This window comes from Rhinolophus hipposideros (genome assembly GCF_964194185.1).
Source record: "Rhinolophus hipposideros genome assembly, chromosome: 10".
In the NCBI taxonomy this organism is placed as follows: domain Eukaryota; kingdom Metazoa; phylum Chordata; class Mammalia; order Chiroptera; family Rhinolophidae; genus Rhinolophus; species Rhinolophus hipposideros.
In genome coordinates, this window is record NC_138056.1 from 74,959,845 (window position 1) to 74,982,270 (window position 22,426).

A 22,426-nucleotide genomic window follows, 5' to 3' on the forward strand; every position below is an offset into this window, starting at 1 on the left:
CGCTTTCCCTCTAAGATTAGAAACAACAGCAATGCTCCTTCTCACCACTGTTATTCAACATAGTATTAGAAGTCCTAGCAGAACAATCAGGCAAGAGAAAGAAATAAAAAGCATCCAAATTGGGAATGAAGTAGTCAAATTGTCTCTTTTTGCAGATGACATGATTCTTTATATAGAAAACCCTAAAGATTCCACCAAAGGAATGATTAAAAACAATAAACAAATACAGTAAAGTTGCAGGATACAAAATCAATGTACAAAAATCCATTGAATTCCTATATACCAACAATGAAATTTCAAGGGGAAAAATGAAAAATTAGAAAAACAATTTTGTTTAGCAATTGCAACAAAAAGAATAAAATACCTAAGAATAAACTTAACAAAGTATGTAAAGAACCTATACACTGAAAACTATACGACATTTTTAAAAAGAAATTGAAGAAAACACAAAGAAATGGAAAGACATGGATTGGAAGGATCAACACAGTTAAAACGGCCATGATACCCAAAGCAATATACAAGTTTAATGCAATCCCTATCAAAATCTCAATGGCATTTTTAAAAGAAATAGAACAAAAAATTATCACATGTGTATGGAATCCCCAAAGACACTGAATAGCCAAAGCAATCCTAAGAAAAAAGACCAAGACAGGAGGTATCATACTCCCTGACTTCAAATTATACTAGAAAGTGACAGTAATCAAAACAGCATGGTATTGGCAAAAACAAAAAACAAAAAAACAGACACACAGACCAATGGAATAGAATTGAGAACCCAGAAATAAACCTATATATAAACAGATAATTTTCGACAAAGGAGACCAAAAAAAATCCTTTTCAATAAATGGTGCTGGGAAAATTGGAAAGACCACACACAACTAGACTGCTATCTATCAGCATGTACCAAAACTAACTCATAATGGATCAAAGGCCTTAACATAAGGCATGAAACAATAAATTGCATAGAAGAAAGCATAGCTACTAAACTTATAGACTTTGGGTTCAGAGAGGATTTTATGAATTTGGGTTTTATGAATTTTGGGTTCAGAGAAGATTTTATGAATTTGAAGTAAAAGCAAAAATATATGAATGGGACTATATCAAACTAAAAAGCTTCTGCACTGCTAAAGAAACCATCAACAAAACAAAGAGGAAACCAACCAAATGGGAGAAGATATTTGCAAGCAACCCAACAACAAAAAAACAAACAACAAAAAAACAACTCAACAACAAAAAAATAAACAATCCAATTTAAAAATGTGCAGAGGACCTGAACAGACACTTCTCCCAAGAAGACATACAAATGGCCAACAAATACATGAAAAAATGCTTAACTTCACTAGCTATTAGGGAAATTCAAATCAAAACCACAAGGAGATACCACCTCACACCTATTAGAATGGCTATTATCAATAAGACAAATAATAATAAGTATTGGAGAATTTGCAGAGAAAAAGCAACACTTATGCATTGCTAGTGGGAGTGTAAATTGGTACAACTACTATGGAAAACACTATGGAGTTTCCTCAAAAAAATTAAGAATAGAATTACCATATGACCCAGCAATTACTCCCCTGCGTATCTACTCAAAAAAAATCTGAAAACATTTATCCATAAAGATATATGTACCCCTATGTTCACTGCAGCATTATTCATGTTGGGCAAGACATGGAAACAACCAAAGTGTCCCTCAATAGATTATTGGATAAAGAAAATGTGGTACATATATGCCACAAGATGAAATACTGCCATTTGCAACAACATAGATGGATCTCGAGATTGCTGTACTAAGAAAATAAGTCAGACAGAAACAGTCGAGAACCATATGATTTCACTCATATTTAGTATATAAACTGAAAGCAACAAATGAACAATACAAAGAAACAAAAACTCATAGACACAGACGACAGTTTAGTGGTTAATAGAGGATAATGGGGAAGGGAGAGTGGTAGAAGAGTGTGTCAAATATATGGTTACGGAAGGAGAACTGACTCTGGGTGGTGAACACACAATGAAATATAGAGATGATGTATTGTAAAATTGTACACTTGAAACCTATATAATTTTGCTAACAAATTTCATCCAAATAAATTTAATAAAACTTATTTTTAAAAACATAAAACTGTAGATCCAAAGTCAAAGCCAAAGAACTCTGAATTGAATAAAAGGGGAACACACAATATATGCACGTACACGCACACACACACAAACACACATCAATGCAAATCATAGTAATATGACTAAAATCGGTGATAAAGAGAAAATCTTAAAAGCAGAGATAATAAAAACATTATGCACAAATGAAGAAAAATAAAAATTACATCAGATATATCATCAGAAACTATACAATGCAGAAGAAAATGGACTAAGATCTTTTCTTGTAATTCTACATTCAGCCAAAATATCTTCCAAAAAGAAAGGCAGGTGAATTGGTTTCCAGAATGATGGATTGAAAACATGGCTGCATTAGTTCTCCCATCAAAGAATAAAAGTAATGGCAGAACAACTTAAACCAATCATTTCAGACCTCTGATAAACCACAGATAAATTGAAAAAAACAAACAAATAAATAAAAGTCTATCCAAGAGAAACTACTGAAACTTGATTAAAATAATGGGGGTCTGTGATATTTCAATTTGGGACTATTACCATCCTCCATCCCTGCTTCCCCACCCCTCACAGCCTTGCCACCAATGCAGAAGCTGTTAAAAGCACTATCCTCACAGTACAACTGATGTTTTTGACAAATGCTGCGCCCTGAAAAATCTCTATGGATGTTGTGATTATTTTATTTAACTAATAATTCACCACAGGAGTAGGGGTGTGGGGGAGGAAACAGTAGCAAAATTTGACAAACTCTCTAAGGCTGTGATTTCAGGCGGGGTAAACAAGAGCCTGATTGTGAATTTAGAAGGAAATCCTGGAAAAAATCAATGGCCATAGGAAATTTTGAAAATCTATGACATTTCTTGAGTATCTTAAAGGCTGTACAAGGATATGTGCATGACCAGAAAAAAAAAAAAAAAGAAAGAAAGCAGGGAGGGAAGGAGGGAGGGAGGGAGGGAAGGAGGGAGGGAGGGAGGGAGAGAGAGACAGAGAGAGAGAGAGAGAGAGAGAGAGAGAGAGAGAGAGAGAGAGAGAGAGAAGGAAGGAAGGAAGGAAGGAAGGAAGGAAGGAAGGAAGGAAGGAAGGAAGGAAGGAAGGAAGGAAGGAAGGAAGGAAGGAAGGAAGAAAGAAAGAAAGAAAGAAAGAAAGAAAGAAAGAAAGAAAGAAAGAAAGAAAGAAAGAAAGAAAGAAAGAAAGAAAGAAAGAAAGAAAGAAAGAAAGAAAGAAAGAAAGAGTAGGTTGCGATCACTCTGACTGACCTTGAGGACATGAAAAAGTAGAAGGTGAAAGCTAAGGCTGTTTTATAAACTGCCCGAAGTTTGAAGATGTGCTTCCTTTTACCCTTTTGTAAAAGTGAAAGAATATTGTCAAAGCATTTAAGGTAATCTTCTGACTGATCATTGGCTAATCACTGAATTTCACTAACCCAAGAGTGACCCAAGAAAGCCATGTTTAAAAATAAAAAAATTATAATTTAAAAAAATTTAAATCTAGCAAAGAATTCAGTAACTGCATACTATAGAGACTGTAGAATTCACAGAATTAGTCCAGGAAAGTTGTTAAACAAATAAGCAACAACAAGAGAAACAGCAAAAGGGGAACTCAAGGGGAATAGAGATGTCTGATACCAGTATTTTTACAATGTATGATCTAAAATGTCCAGTTTTAAACAAAAAGTATGAGACATGAAAATAAATAGAAATGTTACCTACACTGCTAGTGGAGGAAACAAATCCAACACAAAGTGTCCTTAAAGGGGCCCAGGTTTTGGAATTAGTTGACATATACTTTAAACATAGTTAATTTAAATATGATCAAAGAACTCAAGAAAATGATGCATAAGAATTAAAGGAAAGTATGAAAATGTTTTGCCAAATAGAAAAATGGAAATTATATGTGAAAGAGATAGGAATTATCTATCTTATAAAAACAGAAATTCTAGAGTTGAAACTACAATAATTGAAAAATTCACTACAGGGAATCAACAAAAGATCTGAACTGTAAAAAAAAAATAATCTGCAAACTTGAAGATAAGTCAATAGAGATTATTCAGTCTGAAGAACAGAAAAAATAATGAAAAATTAACAGTGCTTCGGACATGTGTGGGACATTGAAGCAATAAAGGAAAGATAGTGGTCACATTACCAATATCAGGGATGAGAGCAGTACATCATTACAGACCTTAGATTTATTCAAAGAATAGTAAAAGATGAAATGGACAAATCCCTTGAAATATACAAGCTACCAAAGCTCACTCAAAAAGAAATAGATAAAGGTTTTATTTATGGATTATAATGAGCATATGTGATGAGTTCATGAGGGTTCATTATGTTATTCTGTCTACTTTTATGTAGGTTTTAAAATATCATTAATTAATGTTTTTTTAAATAAATATATACAACACAGAGAAAAATGAATGTCAAACATTTAGTTTACTTTGACTGATGAGATTCTATGTAATCTCTAATTTTCTACCAGCGATTTGTATGGCCTTAGGCATGCTAGTTAACTTTAAATATCATTTTCTCTATTTGCCAAATAAAGGAATTGGCCTAAATTATAAGATTCCTTCTAGCTCTCAAGTTCTTGGATTTTGGACTAATGAATTCTAAGACTTCCCATAAATTTTCTTTCACTGAACTCACTAGGTTATAGGGTGACAACATTTCTGGCTGTGAACATTGTAGAAATGATTGTGTGATGGGTAGGAGTAAGAATCCACGACTTACCCTGTTTCCCAAAAAATAAGACCTAGATGGACAATCAGTTCTAAAGCATTTTTTGGAGCAAAAATTAACATAAGACCCGGTCTTATTTTACTTTAACATAAGATCGACTAACATGATATAATATAATATAATATAATATAATATAATATAATATAATATAATATAATATAATATAATATATATATAATTAATATACAATACAATACAATATAATATAATGACCCAGGTCTTACATTAATTTTTGCTTCAAAAGACACATTAGAGCTGATGGTCTGGCTAGATCTTATTTTCAGGGAAACAGGGTAGTAAGGGCTTCCTTACTTTCTGAAAATATACAAACCAGAACATAAAACATAAAACCCAAATTACACCTACTAATTTGTTCTTCACATCTTCATATTCTCCCCCCACAACGCCCTCTTTTCCCCTCTCCCTCACTGTCTCTTTTCTATTTCTTCCTTCTATCTCTCAATTCCCCCTTAATTTAATCCTCTCCACTCTATCTATGTGGAGGAAGCTTTCTCCACAGATTTTCTCTATAGATGATTGACTGGTGAACCAATAACCCCAAGATCAACAAAAAGACATAATTGGACTTTTTATAAAAAGGCATTGAGTTTTCAAATGGACTTAAATATGTAGTTTATTACAAAGTGTATATGGTGTACCTATTTTTAAAAGTATTTAGAGCTAGTGGGTAAACTACTTTGCAATGTTCTTTTAATACAAGAAATTAGTTTTTCACCGATAATTATGAGATTAGCTGAGGGCTTGTCATATGTGGCCTTTATTATGTTAAGGTATTTTCCTTCTATATATATTTTATTAAGTGTTTTAATCATAAATGGATGTTGTATCTTGTCAAATGCTTTTTCTGCATCAATTGATATAATCATATGATTTTTGTCCTTTATTTTGTTTATGTGATGTATCACATGATGGATTTGTGGATGTTGAACCATCCTTGTCCACAGGGATGAACCCCACTTGGTCGTGCTGAATAATCTTTTTAATGCATTGTTGCATTCGATTTGCTAAAATTTTGTGTAGGATTTTTGCATCTGTATTCATCAGAGATATTGGTCTGTAGTTTTCTTTTTTTGTGTTGTCCTTACCAGGTTTTGGTATCAGGGTAATGTTGGTTTCATAAAATGAGTTAGGGAGTACTGTCTCTTCTTCAATTTTTTGGAAGAGTTTGAGCGGGTTTGGTATTAGATCCTCTTTGAAGGTTTGGTAGAATTCACTAGTGAAGCCATCTGGTCCCGGACTTTTGCTTTTGGGAAGGTTTTGGATGACTGATTCAATTTCGTTACTGGTGATCGGTCTGTTTAAATTTTTCCAGTTCTTCATGGTTCAGCCTAGGAAGTCTATATGTTTCTAAGAACGTGTCCCTTTCTGCTAGGTTATTGAATTTGGTGGCATATAGTCCTTCATAGTATTCTTGAGAGGCTGTGGAGAAAAAGAAACCCTCATACACTGTTGGTGGGAATGCAGACTGGTGCAGTCGCTATGGAAGGCAGTGTGGAGGCTTCCTCAAAAATTTACAAATAGACTTACCATATAACCTAGCAATCCCTCTCCTGGGTATCTACCAAAAAAATCTGAAAACATTTATCTGTAAAGACATGTGTGCTCCAATGTTCTTTGCAACTTTATTTAGGGTGGCCAAGACATGGAAACAACCAAAATGTCCTTCGATAGATGAATGGATAAAGAAGTTGTGGTATCTATACACAATGGAATACTATTCAGCAGTAAGAAAAGATGAAATAGGACCATTTGTGACAACCTGGATGGATCTTGAGATTATAATGTTAAGGAAAATAAGTCAGACAGAAAAAGCAGAGAACCACATGATTTCACTGATATGTCGTATATAAACTAAAAACAACAAAAGAACAAGACAAACAAATGATAAACAAAAACTCATAAACACAGACAATAGTTTATGGTTACCAGAGGGTAAGAGGTGACGGGGGTAAAAGGGGTCAAATATATGGTGATGGAAGGAGAACTGACTCTGGGTGGTGAACACACAATGGGATTTATAGATGATGTAATACAGAATTGTACATCTGAAATCTATGTAACTTTACTAACAATTGTCACCCCAATAAACTTTAATTAAAATAAAAAGAAAAAGAAATAATATAAATGATCATTTCAAGTATATAAGAAATCATTTTTTAGGGAATGATATATCATACTAAAGTTACAAGAAGAACATCAAATAATATATATTTATATTTAGTTGAGTCAAATACACACACAAACTCATGTAGCAAAAAATGTTTAATCTGGAAATGAAAAGCTTTATATTTTATTCTGTCCTCATAAGTATTTTGCATATTTAGACATGTAATCATCAATCAGAATGTTAGAGCGAAAACAGCTTAAAAAACGGAAATAAATAATAGCAGAATGTAAACACTGGCAGAAAGTATTATTGTAAGTCTATTAGTATTTCATAATGCAGCAGTAGCATTCTTAATTTCCCTATGTCATTTTCTCCATTTGACTTCTGAATTCTGCTCAAAACTTAAAGAACATCCAAAACTAAAGGGCAGCCACAAAAATAGAAACATAATTCCTTTGCATTCCAAAGCAGCAAGGGTCCCCTGTCCTCCCCTCAGCCTCTTTTTGCAATATTTTGACTTCACAATGGGCTACACCACTCCATTTTAATTACAAATGTCAGAAAAACTTCTGAAAGCTAGACATACTGAATACAATGTTTTCCACTGAAGAATTCCCTCAGGAATGAGAGAGGATTTAGTCAAAGAATATTAAAAGATGAAATGGACAATTCCCTTGAAATATACAAAATACCAAATTGAGATTGTATCATCCTTTTTTATTTTTGCTTCATTTTTCCCTCACAGCAGTTATTTTAACTATTTGAATTGCTACTTTGCAGTGATATCTACCATCAGAACAGCAGGCTTATTAAAATTTGACTTTTTTTTTTCTCTACACAATGAATGTGAAAATGAATTTCTGTTAATCACTTTCTTAAAGACCAGATCTAAGAGAGCCCTCAAGCAGTCTTATTTTCCCAGGCCTCAGCTCCCTGAGAGTTCCTATTTTATAGTAACAAGCTTAGTGTAGACATAGCTAATAACATATCTTCATGAAGTTAGCTTTAAATTCTATTCTACTGAACTCCACTGCAGCAGTTACCCAAGTTTTTTCTGATGGAGCAGAGATAAATAGAGAAAAGATACTAATGTTTCAGTATTTTGATTGAATGTTGTTACCATCATCAAGGAGAATGAAAATATAATATACCTCATTTATTCATTCGCCCAACAGCATGTGTGTAACACCACTATATGCTTTGGCATATATATGCCTGCATATAGGAAATTTATAATATTAGAGAGGCAAGATATATACATCATTCTGGGTGTTTGGGGATTTAGGTCCATTTTTCAAATTTGAGCAAAATAATAAATTGTATATGTGGAACTACCCACTATTATAAATTACTATTAGTTATTTAGTACCATGAAGGACATTTATCTACCATAAAAAAAAGATCAGTGTCAAAAATTTTTAGTGACTAGCCTGTCTTTTCATATTGACTATCTTAACCTATAAAGAATTCTGTTCTTGAAAGAGAAAAAAATTCCTTGATTCATTTAATAATTATTAAGCACCTAGATTTATTAGACATATGTGAAGCCCCAGGAATATAAAGATAATAAAGAGATCATCTTTGCTTGTAGGAGATCAGGTTCTAATCAGGAAGTAGGGTGCACACACATACAGAAAACTACCATGCCCAAGGTAAGTGCTAAAACAAGGAGACGATCAAATAGTGTTCTGGATCTAGCATAAAATACACATTTAGGGTGAAGAATGAGAAGTGTATATTTAAATGCCCCAGAATAAACACTTCTTCAGAAACTAGGTATTTTAAATGCTGTGATTTCTGGCAAAAGGGGAAAATTCTTATTTACCAAATCCCCCATAATATGGTGAGTCAAATTATGTTCTTACATATATGATAAATTAAGAAAATAGAACATGGGGCCACTGGTTTGCTCGGTGGTTAGAGCGCGGTGCTCATAACACCAAGGTCACTGGTTCGATTTCCACCTGGACCAGTGAGAAGCAGCGGCTTGAGCTTGGAGCTGAGCCGCTGGTGGGCGGCTGGTTTGCCTCGTGGTTAGAGTGCGGTGCTCACAACACCACGGTCGCGGGTTCAAGTCCCACGTGGACCAGTGAGCTGCACCCTCCACAACTAGATTGAAAAACAATGACTTGACATGCCACTGACGGGCCCTGGAAAAATGCACTGTTCCCCAATACCCCCCCCAAAAATAGAACATGGTATAATAAAATTAATACAAATTCTGCATGGGAATACTGTTATCCTTCTTTTGTGATTCAGAAGGATTCAGAGTCATTTAGGATTGTTTCATTACCCAAAGTCCTAAGTACATATTTTGCCCTGTATCATGCACACTTTTTTGCCCAATTTGTTTGCGTAAAATAAGGATGCACATTATACATGGGTAGTACTAATTCCGTATCTATATAAATGTTTTTAATTCTTTTATTTATGCTTATGAGTTAAAAGTGTAACTCTAAAAAGCAACAACAATATCCATATGCAAAATAATCCCCTGGGATACGACAATCAGTTTTGTTGACCTTACGACGAACTTGTCAACAATGAGGTCTTGGCCTTCTATGATGCATAAATATCATAAATTTGTTACCAGTACATAAAATTTCTTGTACCATAATATGTTAAAAAATAAATGCTAAAATTCCTTTATAATACAAAAAACAAGTACCTAAATGTAAACAAATAAGAGTTTGAATTAAAAAATTAAAACAAAAGATTTGTTTCCCTGAAAGTTTGAGCCAAAAACATGGGTATGCATTATACACAGCAGCACATTATACACGGCAAAATATGTAATTGCAGATGGCATTTTTCTAATTCCTCCTTCACTGGGGCCAGCTCCCAGGGAAATATGTCTTAACTACCTGGCCCTTTCCTATCTACCAAACTGATTGATCCAAGAATAGACCGCTGACACGTACCAATCAACCTGTCCTGAACATTTGAAAAGATAAAACAGGGCCAGAGTGAAAGTTTCATGGCTCTGAGTAACTGTGAAGGCTCTGCTCTGAATAAACAGAGAAAAGTTTATCATCTCTTGCTGCTGAATCCCTGTATCAATCAGTAATTAGTCGTGAGGAAAAATCCACACTAGTAATTTTAACAGAGAGAATTTTATAAGCAGAATTAAGTAGGCACTGAAGAACTGGCAAAAAGAAGACACAAAGATATCACGGAGGTAGCAAATTTAGGAAATAACTCCTATAAAATTGGGGAAATAAAAACAAGTCTGAAATTGTTAGAATTTAGAACACAATTCTATGTGTTTCTTACATCCTGAGATGGCAGAGGTGGGTAGGAGATTGCTTAAGGAACGCCTGCCCATATTTGAAGTCAGCTGTGGAAAAGGAGAGTTCAATTTGGAAATGCCTCACTCAAAGTGAAGGTAGGATTTTCTAAATCCAAAATGTGATTTCTAAAGTAACCTATTTTATAAATGAGAACTCTGCAGGAAATGCCATAAAGAACTTGTATCTGGATCAAAAGCTGATATTAACTAAGTAGCTGAGAGAGGAGTTGGATTTCCTAAGGGCAGTCAAGTTCCCAAAACTCTTGGTGGAGCTTATCCCTCAAAGAACAGAAAAAACCCTGCCTAGTCCCCCACACCTCACCTCCAATTTGGAAAACAGTTCCTTGGGAGGTTCTGTGAGCTGACTTCTCAAGAGGCCAAAGAATAAAATGGAAGCCTTCCTGGGAATTTAGTATAGAAGAAGAGTGAGAAAACGTTGGCCTCAGACGGATCTGGGTATGGAATCCCCAGCTCAATACTAGTAAACTGATTGAGATACATTGGGAAAATTTCTTTACCCTTCTGTGCTTCACTTTCATTGTCTACAAAAGAGGGATTACAATGACCATCTCATAGGATGTTGTAGTACTGAGGTTTATTTACTAGAGTATCCAGCTTACTCTAACAGTAGACCTATATATACCTGCTGGAGGAGGAATCACTGTATGTATAACTCCATAGGTTATGGATAATATACCATAACTACATGGGGCAGCCCAGTACCCAAGCAGCTGTCTGCTTTGCTGTGTGTTCAATCATTCAGCATACATTTACTAAGTTAATACTCGATGTCAGCCTACAAAACTCTTGAATACCACAGTGAAAATAGGTCACAGTCCTGACGTTAAAAGAACTATCACTGCAGAGGAGACGCAAGCAACAAGAAGGACAATTACTGGTGGTTAGCAGCAGGTCTTTAAAGCTTTGTGAAGACAAGTTTCATTAGGGCAACTAAGCCAAAGTTGTCACCTCTCTTCACATGGAAAACAGGCAATCTATATGTTAAATGTGATAGGATATATAAAGTGCCTGATACTAGTAGCATGTAGCTGAAACGTAGCTGATAAATGTGAGCTACCTTTTCCCCTACCTAGAGATGTGTCTTAAATTCTCATGAACCTACCGCAAGCTTTCCCATGTAGCTTTGCTTGATGATTTCACTCTTTTTATATTTCATCTGAAATAAGACCTTTCTGGCAAACGCTCCATGTTATCCATAGATGTTTCTGTGCACTGATCCTTCTGTCTCTGCTCTTCTTGTCTAGGCTGGGGATTTCCCTAAGAGCTTTTTCTCTTTTGAAAAGTCCAGGAGGTGACTGTGTGAAAATGTGTAAGAAATGGTGACTTCTGGCTTCCGTGGGAAGACAGCATTTGACTTCTTTCCAAAACAACCCAATCTGTGGAGAGCATCAAAGGTTAGTGGGTCGCTTTGTTGTGCTTCAAGTATTTCTGGCAATCTCGTTTGGGAAAAAGAAAACATTTCTCCTCTGAAACTCAAATTACCCTGGAATAGGATCTTTCATGTACTGTTTACACTGTACTGTGCCTGTAGGTTATCTCTAATCTCAGTTCACAAAGGGAAAAGATGGCAATGTGTAGTTTTTAATAATTGCTTTTACCTTTCACGTCCTGCCTGATCAAAGAAAGACCAGTTTCAATAATTGCACCTTGCTCTAAAAGTCCTTCCATATCTAACTGAACATAATACGTTCATTTATTCTTATAAATGATGATGTTTTATTATCTCATGATGTTTTAAGGTTGACCTTCTGCCTTTGGCCATTTTATACATGAGTGCAGTTAATTTTACACTGTCAAATTCATAGCACTTGTTATACACAAAAACTCCTTTGGATTCAGGTTCATTAGCCTCAATTTAAACTCTAATCTTTAAATAAATTTAGTACTTCTTAACTCACTAGAATGACAATTGATTTACTTAGTGGTCTACTGGATAAAAGCAAAATTCTGAACTGAATGAGGAAAGAAAAAGTTGGAAAGAAAATAAAGATTGCAAATATGGCATGCTTCATCACAAAATGATGATTTTAAGAAAACTATTTTAATTATCAGAGTTATTCTGTATTAAATAGACTGTTTAATTTCAAAGACCAGTCACCCTTAAGTAATGGGAATGGAAAAGGGTGAATGTCGAGAATTTAGCTAAACTACAGTAGTCCCCTCTCACCTGCGGTTTCACTTTCCATGATTTCAGTTATCTGTGGTCAACCAAGGTCCAAAAATATTAAATAGAAATTTAATAATTTTCTTCTTTTATGTGTTTAAATTCCATGAATTAAGTAAGCAGACATTATGTTTTAAACCTGCTGGGTGCTGGCTCCAGCAGAGGGATAGTGACTCTGAGAGCGTCAAAGACATAGGAAGAGACACTGAGTTGTATAACTTTGGCACAGTCCCCATTTTCCCTCCTCCTATGCAGCCGGCAGGCAGGCGCCATCCTTCCTGTGTTGAGCCCACCCACATAGGTTAAATCTGAACTTATTGGCCTGGTGAGCTCCACTGCTCCACCCTGCTGACTCACTGAGGTCCTGCATACTGCAACAGGTTTTATCAGTGGCTGAACCTTATAGGAGTCAGCAGGGGCAGCAGGGCTGGGAGTGTCCTGGCCTTTTGCAGAGCTACTTTAGACCCGGTATTGGTAGCAGCTGTTCTTGGTTTGCATTGTGGCCTTTCCCACCACCTTCCAGGCACAGCACAGGCAGCAACCAAATTTGGATCACTTTGTAGATCCTACCAGGCACATCTCAGCAGGTCACAGGCAGTAGCTGACCTGGGCCTGCTCCAGAGCCCCTCCCAAAAGGCCCCAGAACCAAAACACTTAAGGTTGGTTTTAGACCACAGTAGAGCACCACTCAATTAGCCACACAAGTGACACACACAAAGGGCAGTCTCAGCAGGCACCAGAACCTGCTGGGGCAAATCCTGCTCTGTAGGGTAAGGCCACCATATAGCAGCACACAAGCTGTAGACATGGCCAAATCCCACAGCCAGTCAGCCTGAGATTCAATCCCACTCACTAATGTGCCAACAGCAATCAAGTCTCAACACAAACAGGAGGGCACAAACAACCCACACAAAAGGTCACTCTTGGAGCACGAAGAACAGGTGACTGCCATTGTACCCCACAGGACATCTACTGCATAACAGCACCCGGCAAGACTGGGAGATATAGCAGCCCTATCTAATACATAGAAACAAACAGAGAAGCAGCTAAAATGAGGAAAGAAAGAAATATGTCCCCAATGAAAGAGGAGAAAAACCCATAAAAAGAACTAAACAAAATGGAGGCAAGCAACCTACCAGAGACAGCGTTCAAAACAATGGTTATAAGGATGCTCAAGGAACTTAATGAGAACTTCAACAATGAGATATCAAGCATGAAAAAGGACATAGAAACCATAAAAAAGGACCAGTCAGAGGCGAAGAATACAATAACTGAAATGAAGAACACACTAGAAGGAATCACAAGCAGACTAGATGAAGCAGAGGATTGAATCAGTGATTTGCAAAACAAGGTAGCAGAAAACACCCAATTGGAAGAGCAAAAAGAAAAAAGAACCCAAGAAAATGAGGATAGTTTAAGAGACTTCTGGGACGACATCAAGCATAACAACATTTGTATCATAGGGGTACCAGAAGAAGAGAGAAAGCAAGGGATTGAGAATATATTTGAAGAAATAATGACTGAAAACTTTCCTAACCTGGGGAAGAAAATAGACATAAAAGCCCAGGAAGTGCAGAGTCCCCAAACACATGAACCCAAACAGGCCCACCCCAAGATACATCATAATTAAAATGCCAAAGGGTAAAGACAAAGAGAGAATCCTAAAAGCAGCAAGAGAAAAATGGTTAGTTACCTAAAAGGGAGCTCCCATAAAACTGTCAGTTGATTTCTCAACAGAAACTTTGCAGGCCAGAAGGGATTGGCACACAGTATGCAAAGTGATGAAAATCAAGGACATACAACCAAGACCACTCTACCCAGCAAGACTGTCATGCATGGATGGACCTGGAGGGTCTTGTGCTGAGTGGACAATGTCAGATGGAGAAAGACAGATGCAATGAGATTTCGCTTATATGTGGAATCTAAAGAACAAAATAAACAAACAGAACAGAAACAGACTCAGAGATAAAGAAAACATTTTGTTGGTTGCCAGATGGGAGGGGAAGGTAGAAGAGGTGGGTGAAAAAAGGGAAGGGATTAAGAAGTACAAATTGATTGTTACAAAGTAGTCACAGGATGTAAAGTAAAGCATAGGGAATATAGTCAATAATACAGTGTGTAGTCCCATGTGTGTCCTAGACTAGTTAAGGGGATCACTTCTTAAACTATATAAATGCCTAACCATATGTTGTACACCTGAAATTAATATAAAATAATATTGAATGTCAACTGTAACTGAAAAATTAAAAAGGGGGGAAAAGGTGAAGGGCAATAAATGGTCCAAACTGCCAGGTATAAAACAAATAAGTTATGGGGCTGCAATGTACAGCACAGGGAATATAGTCAATATATTGTGATAGCATAGTTTTGTGTCAGATGGTTGCTGGACTTATCATGGGGGTCACTTCTTTAGGAATGTAAATGTTGAATAAGTATGGTATACACCTGAAACTAATGTAATATTGTATGTTAACCGTATTTTTAATAAAAATCTTTTAAAAATATGGAATAGTTTATTTCTTTGAAAATATAATCAATCTTATATTTAAAATGTATAATGTACTTGTGTGAAGTTATTCCATCTAAAATTGCCAAGAGCCTACTGAGTACTCTATAGCCTTACAGGGATTCTGAGTGGTACATTAGCTACATTTTAACAAATGCTGCCTTAGAAAATTCAACAAAACTATAGACTTTTTAATAAAAATTTGCACAAATGTTTTTGAAATCCATTTGCAGACCTCAGGCTAGGAATTCGTCTTATAGATGTTTACTTTGATTAGGGCACAGATCCTCTAATGAACGTGTTAATGCCAATTTAATAAGGCCATTTGCCCCAAAGCCTGACAATTTCTGAAGAAGGAACTACCTGGCATGATTGTTTTGAAACAACTGCAATTCCATGGGTTGGTTGTTTAGTATGAAAACCAAAATGAAAAGAAAATCTGGCACATTCATTGTGGCAGTCAAATATCTATCACTCACAGGCAATTGATTATTATTTATATGTAATAAGTTTTAGAGCCATAGCTTAAGCTGTTTAACATTACTAGACTAGAAATTACTAGAAAGGCTGAACAATATTTAGAATACGAGTGTTCAGAATACTAGAAAGGGCAGAAATACATCTTAAATGAGGCAAGGATGTTTTAACAAAGCAGAAACACAATACCTGATATGAGTGTTAGTGTTTTGGCTTTGGCAACTAGTGCAGTTGCTCTTGGAAACTTGTCTTCTTTAGATAAGACTAGAAAGAACACATCTAGCCAAACTACATCCACCATTCAGGTTTTACAGGTTTTAAAGTCATTAGTTACTATTCCTATCTATACTCCTTTTTTAAAAGCAAAAAGATGATATTCTTTTTAAATGACATTGCAATCTCATAACAAAATGAAGAAAAGAAACCCAACACTTCTTTTAAGGTTGAAATTCATTTGAGCATACACAACAAAAAAGCCAAGAATTTTACATAGAAATGATTCAAGTTTTATTTAACTAAATATGTTAGAATTTGGTTTAAGATATTTGCTTAAACTTCTCAGCCCTATGTTCTCTAGTAACCCCGCAATTTGAGGCCTGCCCCATGTACTGACCTCAAATTAGCTGACTTTCATGAAATGTTAAGATCCCTTATTAGTATCTCCAAATGCAGGTAGACATCTTTCAGATAATGTTGAAAAACTTCAAGAAAATAATTTTCTTCCCTACCAGACACAACACAGTGCTTCTGATAATTCATGGAAGTTCTGACATTCCAGATAGTAAAGCAGCCCAATCTTTTTCAAAGTAGAGTGAAAATTGAAGCAAGATCAATTAAACTCAACACTGCAATATTTACAACACAGACTATTAACTTCGAGAGCCTCTAACTCAGTATCTCACAGCTGGATAATGAACATATCCTGGTTATAGTGGGAACTTTCCAAATCTCTATTGGCTGATGACTTTTTAGAACAGTATCAATATGACATTTATAAATAACCACAGATTTTTCTTCGTTAGCTTCATTCAAAGTCTGAAACTGCCTTGGTATGAGTAAAAAAGACTGAAAAGTTTCACATATTCACAAACAGCGGGCATGCTATTCCAGAGCCTGGGAACATAATAAACAAAAACTGAACTATTCTATTTTGACTAATTCAAGAAATTGTCTGAGGAATACATATAGGATATGCAAGACTTAAAAATACAGTAATATAGCCAAGGAATTGTGACTGGAGATGCTGGGTTGAGAGAGGAACCATGTTTCCCCAAAAATAAGACCTAGCCTGACAACCAGCTCTCATGCGTTTCTGGAGCAAAAATTAATATAAGACCCGGTACTATATTATATTACATTACATTACATTATATTATATTAAAGACCAGGTTTTATATTACAGTAAAATAAGACCCGGTCTTATATTATTAATTTTTGCTCCAAAAGACGCCATTAGAGCTAATGGCTCAGCTAGGTCTTATTTTCAGGGAAACATGACAGAAAGGACTGGTTAATCAGTTTAGTCAGATTGCAGCCTTTAGAAAGCACTTGGATTTAAGTCAGGTCTGCATCCTACCTCAGATCCATAGTTATCATCTATATGACCTGAGGCAAGTGACTTATATTCTCTGATTTAGTTCCAGAAGAAACAATATAACCTTCCTAGGACAGTTATTGGTGATGATATTTTTTAAAATAAAATAAAAGCACCTGGAGTCTAAGAAGATGGATTTAAGTCTTGGCTCTGAAATGTCTGAATTAATGTCTTTGAATATGCCACTTAACCTCTCTGAACTTCAATTTCTTCTCACTGTACATAAAAATTGCTGGTGCTCGGGCAGGCTACTGGAAGGCAAACATGCACCAGATCCACACCAGGGGATCAGAGGCAGAAATGACCCAGACTAAATGGACAGTGGACCATGGCATACAGCTGCAATAAGAAAAGTTCCTAGAAACTGGTAAATCAATTGTAACTTTGTGAATTTATCGATTCTGGGAACTTGTAGTCCTTTTTATCTTAGAAATAAGCAGTTTGAAATAAGCAGTTTGAAATAAGCAGTTTGATAAATCTATTTGATAAGGCAGAGTGGTGAACTTTGCAGGGCATAAATGGGATGATCCATATTGAGAAAGTCACTAACAAACAGAATTGGGGGGCCTGGTCTGTAAAACAGAGATTCCTGCAGAGTTCTTTATAGTAAAGTGCTTTCCCCCATGTTTTTGCTCTCCTATCTCTCCTCCATCAAACACTGACTAGGCATGAATAGAGAAAAATGGTTTCAATATCTTAAAGTTAACCAAGGTGAGATAACAAAGGTTTTGTTTAGTTAGTGGTTTTTGCCCTTTTACAATGTCCTTTCTAAAATCAAAACTAATGAAAAGAATGAGAAGCAAAACAAACAAATAAAACAATAAAAAGAACGTACCCCATCTCTTATAAAACTAGAAAATACCTCCAAGTCACAGTCTATGAAGGACAGTTCAAATACAGTAAAATTTGGACCAAATCCAGGAAAGATGTTGAGAATAGATGTATGTCTCTGTAGAATTCTGGCAGTGCCCTAAACCCACCTAAAGTGGGTGCAAAATTGATGTAAGAAACCAGTGACCCACTGCTTGAACTACAAGATGTAGGAGCCTGGGCAAAAGGAAATTCACTGCGCTATGGGTTAGAAGAAACAAGGCATAAGGAGGATTGACTCAGACTAACCATCTTTCAAAGAAGTCAGCTGTTAGTGAGGCAGGATAGAAGGGGAGTCAGTTCTGCAATGTACAGAAAAGTCAATACTGTAATAGAGTGTCGTATCAAGGCCTAGTGAGAGGCATAGTTTGCTATTAGCCAGTCTCATCACCAGGTCACCCAGAGCAGAGAGGTACCTGAGAGACCCCATGAACTATATGGACAATAACTAAAATTGCTTACTGTTCCAGTCTGTTCCCTTTCTTACATTATTTTCCCTTAAATACCAAGCATAGAAAATCAGCCCCTGTTTAAAGATCAGAGATGTCTGAAACATGAACATGAGTTGGGAGACTCAATGTGGTTATGAAATTGATCTATAAATGCTGAATGACGATCCCAACAGTCACTTGTGTAGAAATTGAAAGCTGATTCTATAGTTTACATGAAAATGCAAAGGAAATAGCCAAAAGAACTTTGAAAAGGGGCAACAAATTTGAAGAATTTACCCTCCTTACTTTTAAGATTATCATAAAGCAACACTAGTAAAAATTCTATGGTATCAATGTAAAGATAAACAAATCGATCAATGGAACAAATTGAAGAGTCCACAAATGGACCCACACATATATAGTCAATTGATTTTTGACAAAGTTGGCTAGGTGTTTTAATGGCTAAATACCGTATTTGCCGGCGTATAAGACGACTGGGCGTATAAGACGACCCCCTAACATTTCTACTCAAAATACAGAGTTTGTTATATACTCGCCGTATAAGACTACCCCCTCTTCCGCACACCTTCCACACACCAAATAACTTTCAGTTTAAAATTTGCATCATACTTCTTTCTTTTGGCTGGTGCCATGATAGGGATGATAGGGGTTTGACTGGTCGACATTTTCTATGCTGTACTGTACAATGGTGCAGTATTGTGGTTGGCTGTTGGCTGTATACAAAGCCTGATTTGATTGGTCCCTGCTCCCTGTTTGCCCGCCCTGTCACTATAGCAGTCTGGTCCACCCTTGCATCAGCATCTCCCTGGGACCTCACTAGTGTGCAAGTGCTAGCTCTTCAACATTCTAACAGGCACCATGATAGCGCAAAATCGCGAATCTTCAATGCATATGTAAAGAAATATACGGTAACCCGAATTTACCACACTCGCAAAATCGCACACAGCCGACCATACACCCAGTATGGTATCGCGATTCTCGATTTTGCGCTATCATACTGGGTGTATGCTCGGCTGTGTGCGATTTTGCGAGTGTGGTAAAATCGCATAACAGCAAAATCGCATAACAGCCGAGCATACACCCAGCAGCGCTGCTGATGCCTGAACGGTATGTGGAATGAAGTGGGCGGGCATCGGGAGGCCACTATGGCACGGGGCAAGCACTATGGGCAGTCTATCTGAAGTGTACCTGGCGTATAAGACGACCCCCCCACTTGGAGGCATATTTTTCGGGGCCAAAAAATCGTCTTATACGCCGGCAAATACGGTAAATAAAAAGTAAATAAATAAAGTTTTGACTGTGCAAAAATTGTAATCAGTATGGACTCTTCCCTCACACTTTCACACAAAATTGAAATCAAAATGTATCATAAATCTAAGTATAAGAGCTAAAGCTAAAGTTTCTAGAACATGGGAGAAAAAATCTTTGTTACTTTCACTTTGATAACGATTCCTTAAATATGACACAAAACCACAAACTATAAAATAAAAATTCAATAAATTAGATTTCAGCAAAATAAAAAAATTTGTATTTCAAAAGACATTCAAGAAAATGAAAAGAAAAGCCATAGACTGGGAGAAAATATTTGTACAACAGGTATCAGACAAAAGATCTGTCTCTAGAATGTATAAAGAATTCTTTCAGCTCAGTGAGAAGACAAAAGGCCCCAAAACAAAAAAATAAATAAATAAGTAAATAAACAAATGAAAAACATGATTTAAAAAAAGAAGATACAGGGCCTAATAAAAAATATGGGCAAAAGATTTAAATAAATGCTTCAACAAAGACAACATACACATGGCAAATAAGCACACAAGAAAAGGCTCAGCATGATTAGTCATTAGGATATGCAAATTAAAATCACAATGAGATACCACTCATTAGAATGGCTAAAATTTAAAAACCTGATTATACCAAATGTTGACACTATGGGGAACAACTAGAATGCTCATTTATTGCTTGTTAGAATATAAAATTGTACAACCTCTTTGAAAAAGTTTTGCAGTTTTTTAAACATACAACCACCTACTTTATGCCCCAGACATTATACTCCTAGGTGTTCATCTAAGGGAAGTATAAGCAAATGTCCACATAAAGACTTGTACACAAATGTTCATAGCAGTTTTACTTGTAGTAGCCATAGACTGGAAACAGGCCATCAATAGGTAAAAGGATAAATAGATTGTGGTATAGTAGTCCCCGTTATCTTTGGGGATATGTTCCAAGACCCTCAGTGAATGGCTGAAATCCCAGATAGTACTGAACCCTATATGCACTCTGTTTTTTCCTATGCGCATATACCTATGATAGTTTAATTTATAAATTAGGTACAGTAAAAGATTAACAACAAAAGCAAATAAAATAAAACAAGGATAACAATAATACTGCAATAAAAGTTATGTGAATGGCTTTGGGGCCATTACTAAGTAAAACAAGGGTTACTTGAACACAAGCACTGTGCTATCACAACAGTCAGTCTGATAATCTAGGGAGCTACTAAGTGACCAATAAGCAGGTTGCATATACAGCGTGGTTATGCTGGACAAAAGGATTATTTATGTCCCAGGCAGGACAGAGCAGGACAGAGGTGTGACATTTCATCATACCATTCAGAATGACACACAACTCAAAATATCTGAATTGCTCACTTTTGGTATTTTCCATCTAATATTTTGAAACAACACTTCACCACAGGTAATTGAAACCATGGAAAGCAAAACCATGAATGGGGCAGGGGATGGGGGGGAATTACTGTATATCCACAGAAAGGAATACTACTCAGCAAGAAAAATGAAGTATTGATACATGCAATAACATAAATAAATCTCAAAATAATTATGTGCTGAGTGAAAGAAAAAGGACATAAGAGAATCTAATGCATTTCATTTAAAATTATAGAAAATGTGAAATAATCTATAAAGTCAAGAAGCAGATAAGTGATTGACCTCAGAGGCTGGAGGCAGAGGCACAGAGGGGAGAACTTACAAAGTGGTATGAGAAATTTTTAAGGACAATGGATATATTCATTAACTTAACTGTGGTTATGGTTTCAGGCTAGCGTCATATCTCAAAATTTATCAAATTGTATACTTTAAATAGATGCAGTTTATTATATATCATCTACCGCTATAAAGCTGATAAAGAAATGGTATTCTCAGTATATGGTTCTCAAAGTTTGTGAAACATATTTTCGATAATTTTAAAAACTTAGCTAATCTACAATAATTTGATATCAGTCTATTATTGATTATTTCAAACGCAAGAGAACGTATTGCAATTTTTTTTTCCTTTCCTCTCTTCTTTTTCACCTTGGATTAGCCTTATTTGACACACAAATAAAAATTTTGGATTACTTCTGGTGGTTGAAATAGGTTTTATTATTAGTGATCCCTGCTGCAGCTGTTTATGACAAGCTTGATTGAAATAGAAGTGCTTCAGACAATTTCTAAATCTAAAGCCAACACAAAGTCTCATTTTTCCAAAGTACAACAGCCCAAGATCACACATCATAATAAACATGAGAAAAACTGAACTATTTAAAGGAAAACACTATTAGACTGAGAAAAAACAGACACCAATATTTTCTGTCGATAGGAAATGTATTTACAGCAATCACTTAGAAAGACTGAAAGTTAAAAAATGAAAAGGGGGGTACAGAATCATACTAGAAAAATACACACACACATATACACTTACACACACACATATATACCTATGCACACAAGAAAACAGGAAGTTAGATATTAATATGAGACAGGGTTTAAAAAGAAAAACTAAGGAAGGAAAGGTCACTTAATAATAATAAAGTGTAACTTTTAAATAAATTTTGCTGCATCATACATTATAGTATCATCATTCAAAATGCCAATAAAACAACAACAGAAAGTAGAATGATATTAAGGTATTTTGAATTTACCTCTTTCAGCTCATAAAAGAATTAAGTACATAAAAAAATAAGTAACAATATGAAAAAGAGTTTCTCAAAGTGTGCTTCAAGGATCAATTACAGCAAACCTTACTAGATCTCTTATAAAATAAAGTATATTCCAAGACCCTACACTAGCTTATAGCATCAGATATT